The 9,429-nt window shown below is 43.9% G+C and overlaps 1 long non-coding RNA gene across 1 annotated transcript; it reads left to right on the forward strand.

Moving 5' to 3' along the window:
• The first annotated feature begins 1,734 nt into the window (after window positions 1-1,734).
• On the forward strand, window positions 1,735-2,783 carry LOC131885019 (uncharacterized). The gene is made up of 2 exons (XR_009373777.1): window positions 1,735-2,024; window positions 2,549-2,783. It is a non-coding gene; the product is annotated as an uncharacterized LOC131885019 (long non-coding RNA).
• Window positions 2,784-9,429: the final 6,646 nt, after the last annotated feature.

A 9,429-nucleotide genomic window follows, 5' to 3' on the forward strand; every position in this document is an offset into this window, starting at 1 on the left:
CGTCCTCAATAAATGGGTTGAATACGATTTATTAGAAATATTATATGACTTTGATGATAGAAATCAGACATTTTTTATCATTTTGAACTAATTTGATGTACTTTATTTAGCTCAGAATTCTTTGGATTCTTTCAAAATCATATTTAAGTCAAAAGACTTCCTTTTTCTTTTTGGTTTAGGTTCAAGGGTTCGAGCAATGGCCGTCAGATGTCGTGGGTGTATTTGGCCGGAGATTTTGACTGGATCATGATAACACACATGAGAAACTTAGGAAATGTACCCGACGAATAACATTCTTTTGAGTATCATGTATTTGAAATAACTTTTACGTGATCGGTGTTTGAGCCACTTTTTTCAAGATCTTATTGTTTCATTTACGTTTGTATAAAAATGGGTCAAAGAGAGTAGCAACCATAGATCATGATAAGACATCATCATTAATCATCCATGCCGAGAGAACACGCCCTAGACCAAGACTTCGTCTAGTGTTCACCACCTTAAACCATAGAAGCTGAATAAAAGACCCTATCAATAAACAAATGCATGTAATACTTATTTCTGTTTGATAAGGAAGGCCGCTTAAGAACTTCAATTATCGTTCTGACCGAAATAAAACTATTGCGTCAAACGGTAATGATTTCTCTTTCCATGATTGTCAAACTCATATTTGAGTGCAACGTACAACGGCTTTACTCAATCTATTAAAAACATAACGACGTATATCATACATGAACAGCCTCCCAGTACGTTTATTAAATTCCTTGACTAATTGCATTTCACAGAGTTATTGACTAGAACGCTCAAGTCAATTAACACTAGGCTTGAGGTGTTACAATTATTTCCCTCAATTTATCAGTTTATTTCGGGATAATTTTGAGTTGCCGAGGTTGGAATAGTGTCAGAACACAGTTCTTCTTGCAAGCATTTCATCGTTGGCGCCACTGAAATTGACCGGAACCAATTTGGAGGTGATTGGATTGTCGGGCGATTCACAAGCCACGAACTCAGAAGAGACTTGAACACTCTTGGTGAGTGAGAGAAAGAAAGAAAGAAAGAGCGTCCAAAATATCGGAGATGGACAAGATAACGAAAGTGCGAAATCTCAACCCTCTAATTTCCGCACATTCTCGTGCCACAATCCCCGATTTGACTGCGAATTGAGGCATGATGGAGGAAGATGGGATGATGATGAGGATGATAATTATGAAGAAAGAAAGAAAGAAAGAGCGTCCAAAATATCGGAGATGGACAAGATAAGGAAAGTGCGAAATCTCAACCCTCTAATTTCCGCACATTCTCCTGCCACAATCCCCGATTTGACTGCGAATTGAGGCATGATGGAGGAAGATGGGATGATGATGAGGATGATAATTATGATGAAGAAACACCTTTGTGGTCCCCTCAAACAACGAGAACACCTCTTTTTGTCTGGAAACGTCGCGATCTCGCTCTCATCCAGCGGGATGTCTTCCTTCTCCTGAAGTGAGCTCTTCGAGCAGCACTTCTAACTTCTAAAGAAGTAGTCACGATGGCTAGCTAACTCGAACGTTGTTCCGAATGTTCTCTTCACATTTCATTGTGTCCATTCATCTTCCTTCATCGTTTTCCTTCTCATTCTCTCCGAGGCCTAAACTTTGCGGTCGAATCATGGCCCAAAATTGAGGTCCAACTACCACACGACCCGCCATAATTTCAGCTCCAAACTTGTCCCCCTCACTTTCCTAATGGATTTGTTCCGCCAAATCTGGTCAGCTAAGACTAGGCTTTTCCATTATTCCCCAGGGAAGAAGACATCTTTCTCCTTCGTCTCTCTCCCCCTTCTCTCTCTCTTCTCTTTGTGAAGTGAGTCAGTGGAACGCGGCGGGAGGGCGTGCCCAAAGGGGCGTGTCCAAAGACCCTTTCGAGACTACATTGATGATTGAGGCTTTCTCGGAACACCCACACACAAGCATAAACTTTTCTTGCCCTCTCAACGTTGACGCCGTCGTCGTCATTCTTCCTCCCTACTCGCCATATACTCGTAGGTACATACACACAGTCTTGATCCGCTTTTGTGCTTACTTTTTGTTTCAACTCGAGGATTTGTGGGCATTGTGTATGCAGTGTGTTCCTCGTATGTATCTGTATATCCATGGATGTACTGTGCCACATTTTGCAGTGGTGGAAGAACGCTGTTCCTCTGACTGTTTTTTTGTGCCTGGCTCTCAAAGAACAAATAATACTGGGCTGCGATGCGATGAAGAGACTGACTGCCATGTATTCTGGCTAATTCTCTTGAGAACTCATTTGTGGCCGGAATACAAACCGCAATGCTAACAAGATTCCACGAGGAGCTTGCCTTCGATCAGAACCGATTATTTTTTCCCTTCTCGTCACTCGATCTTTCTCAATGGCTTCAGTGTCAGTCAATTGAGCCACTAGGTCGGGGCAAAAACGTTGTTGTTCATGTTGCTGTTGGTGCTGTTGTTGTTGATGTCGTCAATGTCTCTCGAAGCAAGAAAATATTAAAGTCAATCAGCCATCAAAGAGATAATTACCTTCTCTTTAGAGATAGATGATCGTGATTGACAGACACCGAGAGAGCAGGAGTGAGATGAGCCTCAAAAGTCGAAAACCATTGGCCCCAATTCCCAGACACTCGACACTCACTCAGATATCCAGTGTTTTGGTCATGGTCGCTGTTCCTTGTTCATAATACGTAAATGTGCTACATTGTACCCCTTCCAACCGTGAGGTGATTGTTTTCACACAATTGATAAATAAACCCGGGTCAATATTCATGATCCTTGTTTCGATTATTATACACTTACTCCAATGCAAAATCTAATTGACCAGGGTTGCCATTGGTTCGAAATGAGTCGGTAACAAGGACCGTTTGTTGGAGTTGGACAAGTCGGGTCAAGAGGGGCCAAGTCGATTTTTCCATTTCACAAAGTCATCGAAACATCAAACTCACTGTCATTGGGAAACAAATTCAGGCGAGCAAAAACAATATTGAAATATTACCAAAACGACCTGTCATTGGTTTTGTTCTTCGCTCGCTCGGGTGAGGAAAAAACCAATGAAGTCTGTCAGTTATCACGAGGAATGGACTCGAAAGGACTGAGGAACGGAAAGAGTGCTGCAATACTTGTCCACAGAAATGAAATCAGGTTATCACATTATTGATCCTGGGTGTGAATTCTGAAACTATACTTAAGCTTCATTTGGTGTCCCGGAGTTGAACGAAAGTCTATTCAAAAGAAATGAGTTTCGCCCGTTTTGATTCGAGTTTTCGGTCTAGTTTCAAGCTCTGTGACTGACATAACTTACGACTGCTTTGTAGAAAAAAGGATAGCAAAAAACAACTGAAATCGTCATGTTTCCATTTGACAGAAGCCATATTATAAGCGTCATTTGGAGGTTAGACACAGCCATCGGCTTTTGGTACCCCCAATCAGGGGAACTCGACCTCTTCTACTAAATGAACGACTGTGCCCTGATTCTGGTCTTGAATTTTCCATAGCTGTGGCGTTTATCTAGCTTATTCTGAGTAACCAAGCAGATTTGGAAGGAAATTAAAGCAGCCATCGCGTCCTCCGTCCAATATGCATCACCTCAGAATCTTCTAATTTGCCTGGATCTCATGAATTTTTAATGGCTCCTCTGTCTTCAATCTCAACCGACCCACTCACCTATCCGTCCGTTCATCGTTATTTTTTGCCCTGCTTCATGTCTCGGAAGACGGACATTCAAGTCATGGATTTGTTCTACTTTGAACGAACCCAAATCAACCCATTCTAAACACAATCACAGGGGATACCATAATAGGAAATACAAAGTAAAAGGATGCTTCTTACTATTATCCTGTCAATGTCCCCAAACTTATGATCAAAGAGAGAGAAAGATGAGGAGAGAGAACGAGGATGTTGGAGGAAGAGAGAGAGAGAGAGAGAACCATTTGGGAAGGTAATAAAAGGAATATGACTCGAGATATGTTGAGCAGAGACTCATTCGAACGGGATGATGTGCGGCAACGTCACCGACGAGGATGAAAACGCCCCGGAGGCGATTTTACGGATGGACTGATTCTAACCACCAAGCTCATTGAGCCTGTTTCGATGGAAGAAGGTGAATGGTTGTTGGTTGGTCCAGGGTCCAGACAAAAAGACATTTGCTGCCCAGCCATAGAGGCTCAATAGTGGGAGATGTGGCAGTACCCTATAGGAGGTAGGTTAGGTGCCTTCCAGAGAACTAGATCACTTTCAATTCATCTTTTCCAAGCTTGAGTCAGCAACTTTGGACTTTGGAAGCATTTCAACCGAGTAAGTTAGTTACTTAGTTAGTTAGGTACTTGCTTGATTGGATGGCTGTTGGCTTGGATAGGTGAAGGAAACTCTCTTGACTTTGGTGGTAGCCGGTTAAGAAACGTTGGCTCTTTTCAGGGCTTAAGAGTAAATCAAAAGAATTCCATTATCCATTGAACATTTCACCTTTCAGAGGCATCTCCAAGGAATGCTTGAAAAGCTCAAGGAAAAGAAGAAAGAGAGACAGAGCGAGAAAGAAGATGGCTGAATTGTGTTTGACCAACTGGCACTTCAGACAAGCCGCCGAAAAGTCCACAGCGCGTCACTCTTTTCCAACCTCATGATTAAAGTGCGGCCACATGTAATGACCTTCCACAGGTGAAAATTGTCAATTGGACCCTTAAGACCTCATAGATTAGCGGTATCTTCACGTACCGAGGAGAACTGGCCTGACATTTGATTACGGGTTCATACTGTTCCAGTCCCATTATGGGGGGCTTGTAAAGCACTGTCATTACACAATTGGTACATATCGAATCCCACTTCCCACCTTGGTCACCCTTGAGCTTTCCAGTCCCCTCAACAGTCCTCAACAGTCCTCAACAGTCCACCTCACCACAAGATCACAATTGACCCGTCGAATGGTATGGCGTGGTAGAGGCCGTATTTCTAGTTCTAATTTGTATAATTTCCAAATTTTCAGGCTCGTATTCGGAACCACGAAGAATGGTCTCCAGACCCTCAGCTACACCTTGTATTGGCGATACAGTTGGGAACACCCCAATTAAGCCCCTTCAACGATTGAAAGTGAGAAGCGAAGAGTGTAGCCGGATCACAATATGTCAGTCAGTCAGTCAGTTCGTACCTTCTTGGAAGTGAACCAGACCTACAATCACAATTTGGAAATTGATAGCTTCTCATACGACACACTGGGTTGGACTGGCTGCCTTGACTCAGGGCGGATCTACTCGATTCTCGGGGACAAAACCTACTCTGGGTGGTCAAAGCACCATTTTCACACATCCACCAGAATTATCCATACTTTCTAGGACAATGTTACTCTGCGGGAAATGGTTTTCCTCGTTGCCAGTCGACGTACAATCCGAAGTATATCTGTCCAAAGTTCGAAATGGTTGAGAAGCCTCCAGATGTCTTCTCGAGTTCAATCCAAACGACCTGATCAAGGCAAGTTGTGGCGGCTCATTTTGCCAATTCTCAAACGATACTCGTTGCTTCCCTAGGATCTCGAATGTTTGTCACCTCGTTAAATCTGGAAAACTGATAACCGCCCCTCCCCCCTTCTCCGTCACCATTTCTCCGTTTTCGTGTAGCTGGGCGAGTGGATGCTCTTGAATGCGGGTTCATCTCTCGCACATATGGAGATCATTTCATCTTGGAGATAGCGGGAAAAAGGGGGGATTCTCATTGCCAGAGATGAAGTGCTGGGGAGCTGGGGAACGTATCTATCACCTGGCTCTTCATTCCTTTTTTGCCGCCTTAATTGACGTCACCCTGCCACTCCTTGCCACGCCTCCAGCTTACAAGGGGTGGAATTGAAGAATAACAATGCCAGTGGAGCGATTTCTTTTTTTCTTCTTCTCTTGAAGCCCGCAAGTCCTTCAAGAATCAGAGCTGGATTTGAAATCATGTTTGACGATTCAAGGCTCTCAACCTGGCTTGTAGACACTTTATCACCTCCATTCTAGTTACAACAGTAGTAGTAGTAGTAGTTGTAGTAGTAGTGGTTGCAGTTGCAGAACTGGCTGGCTGTAAAAGGGCATCTAGAAGGTACTACAAACCATTTATCGCTCGGCTAGCTGGCTGACTACCCTCCCGAAATCCATAAATCATTTCTCAATTCTTTATTCCCTCACAAAAGAGATTGAAAAAGCCGCAACAAAAAGGCTGCTAATTCATTCACAGATGTCTTTAGAGGTTTCGCTGGAGCTCGCCAATGGATGTTGGAGTCATAAAACTCTCATATAGTCATGGTACTCGTTGTACTTAGTTGCCGTCGTCACTGCGCCGGATGCTGTTGTGTGCACTGTATGTACGTTCGTATGTGGTACACTCACTCGCTTGGCCATTCAAAATCGCTCTTCTACAAAATTTGGCCGCCACGCTCATATACAAAACATCCATACGACAATGCCAGGAAAGTTCCACCAACCCCATTGCTATTATTCAACATGCCAGCAGCAACATTGTGAAGTTTCTGTGGACAAGGCAGTCAGTCGGCCAGTCAGCAGACGACTCCCGAGTCAATCATCGGACTGATTTTCACACCTAATTTCATGGTCATGTGGTCCAGAATTCATGTTTTGGGTAAATATTCGACATAGTGGCCACGGCGATTAGGGGCATACAGAATGCACATGCTATTGTAGTATATGTATTCATGAGGCCATGTAGTACTGTACGTCTGTACGTACGTAGAACGTGTGGCAAGGACACTTGGCTTGTTGGGATCCAGCTGCCAGGACATCTTGTCAGCTTCTCGATTTTTTGACACTGGCTCTCCGGCGTCTTAAGGAAACCGTCCTGAGATTTGAGAGCTTTGTGATTCATCATCTTTCTGAGACTGAGAGATTGGCAAAAGAAAGGAAGCACAACGACGGAAAAGCCGTGAGGTTCTCTCTGTCTCTGAGTCTGTTACTCTCTGCGAGGACAGGAATGACAGGAATGGCATGCTTGATTGGATCCAAACGAAGAATGATTAAGTGAGTGAAAAAATGCTGGAAGTGTAATTAGACTCTTGAACTTCATCCCGGCACACTTTCCATCTGTCAATAGAGAGATATTTCAGCATCTTTTCCGTCGTTCATCGAGTGAAGCCAAATCATTTTACCCCTGCCCGTAACAACCCCAAACCACCTCAAAAACCATTCTGCGGCATTCCTGGTCGAAAAACAATCCATTGATTTTTTATTTGCTAACTGGGTTGGGTCTCCTTCAGCCTAAATGGACCCCGGTCCGTCTCCCACCGAGAGAAAAAAAAGTTTACGGGCATGGACCACGCAATGGTTCTTTGGTGGTGGTATTAGGCCGTTTATTTCAATATGTTTTCAGACTCCAGCTCACTCGTCCATGGAGGAGGCGAGGTTAAGCCCATAAATTAGGCTCCGAAAAGAAATGATGATCAACTAAATGGTTTATGAGTCCAAAACTACCAGTGTGCTAGAGAAAAAGAACGTTGCAAAATGCAGGCAAGCCGGACTCCTCCCTTCAAGCCAAACGCCATCACCATAGACTCCACAACTACCGCCACCACCACCACTTACTTCCACGATACTCTTGTACAATAATACACACACATACGAGTTGTTGTAGTTGAATATACATACAGAATACGCACAGTCAGCCAGCCAACCACCTTCGTAGTAAATTCCGGAGTGGGTAAGAAGAACTCGACCGGGACGGAAGAGGGAAAGAAAGCAGCCCACGTGAAGTCATGAACCATGGACATTAGTCAAATGAACATTTCAAGTGCCTTCCTGAGCCAAACTCGGACAAAACTCTAGCACCAACGATGGGGATTGAGCCAATGTAAATGGACGGATGAATGGATGGAGGATGACCGACACAGAAGTTGGCCAAGTGAATTTCGTTCGCAATCTCGGTCCCGGAACAATGACCCATCCCAGATCCCAGTTTTCGATCTGAGCCCACATACGTACGTATCTCAGAGCCGAACGAGAGAGTTGCTTTTCTTCTGCAGTGGAAGTACTTGTGTTAAGAGTAGTAAATATCTTGGCGGGATCCATCCATTCTGTTCATCTTGTCTACTACACGGAAAGGGAGGGTCACGTTAATGTCCCTTTCTCCTTCTCTCGCTGGTTTTCTCTGCGGCTCCGGCCTCCCACTCAACCAACCACTGTCCTATTGAACGTATGGTCTGAGTAAGAATATGGTGTGCAGCACATTTCTCGAGACTCATGAAAATACCCAATCTGGTTAGAGCCCAGTATAACCACAGATCATTGCCAATATCAAGAGGTTTCCAAGAGCCCTCAAACACGATTGAACCAAAGAACAGGGTTAACACTATTAAAAACTGTAGTAGGGAAGGTATCAAACCCCCTTCTTAAGTCATTTTTGAGCTCGATTTCCGTTCTGTTTATATGTATGGCTTCAAGTCGATCAGTTGTGTCAAAAGATCGAAAATATCTCTAAGTTGTCTTGAGGATGGCCAATGCGATATTAAGCCAACTCCGATGTCTCATTTCTTCTCGCTTTCATATCTATGAGTAGTACACGACTTTCAAGAGGAGCACCGATGAGGCTTAATGTAATTTCATGATGTGGTAACGTGCAGGGTTTGTTTGGGTTTCCAACCTCAATCGATGAGATAAGCAATTTGAGCGTGGAGCACTCCAGCTCGACCATCTGTGTGCAAAAATCATTTTCATTGGCGAGAAATCCCGTTGATTCACCTCTCAGCGGGGGTCGTCAAATACAACGGAAGTCGGAAAGCGAATCTGTGCTCCTCTCAAAAAGTCAAAGGAATGGATGGTTGGTTGGTTAATATATCCGCTAAATGTTATAAATGTGCTCATAAAGAGTGCATTTCATGTGGGTCCCATGCTCTCGCAGAAAAAGTCCATCCTATTGGAATCTTCGAATCTACCACTGTGTCCTTTCATCGCTCTGTGACTGATGAAAGCTAATGTAGCGTATGATAAAAGTGATGACAATAAAAAGTCGATTGCTCATTGGAATATGCTTGCGGAGTGAGTTCGTCTGACACTGTCAGGAACCATAATGGGCTTTCTCATAGGAAGCCAATGGCACGTTTTGGCAAATTGCGCCCAGGCTATCACGCATGCGCGACTATGTAGTTGGTGGGTTGGTGGATTGGTTGGTTACTTAGCTAGTTAGTTAGTTGCCTGCATATCATTATATTAATGGTTTGCCAAAACTTTCGTTGCGTTTTTGACGGGCTGAGAACCAGCTCCTTTCGATCTTCAATCGCAACACAAAAATAACCACATGCTCACTCACCCATTTGGTGGTGGATTGAACGGCTTTTCGGATGGCTCAAACCCCTCTACCAAACTATTAACCATTGAGTGTGAGCGTATACAGTGTGTACATAAGTACAGTAGTGTGTAGTAGTGTGTACAGTGCGTGCGTATGTCGACGG

This window comes from Tigriopus californicus, chromosome 8 (genome assembly GCF_007210705.1).
Source record: "Tigriopus californicus strain San Diego chromosome 8, Tcal_SD_v2.1, whole genome shotgun sequence".
Taxonomy (NCBI): Eukaryota; Metazoa; Arthropoda; class Copepoda; order Harpacticoida; family Harpacticidae; genus Tigriopus; species Tigriopus californicus.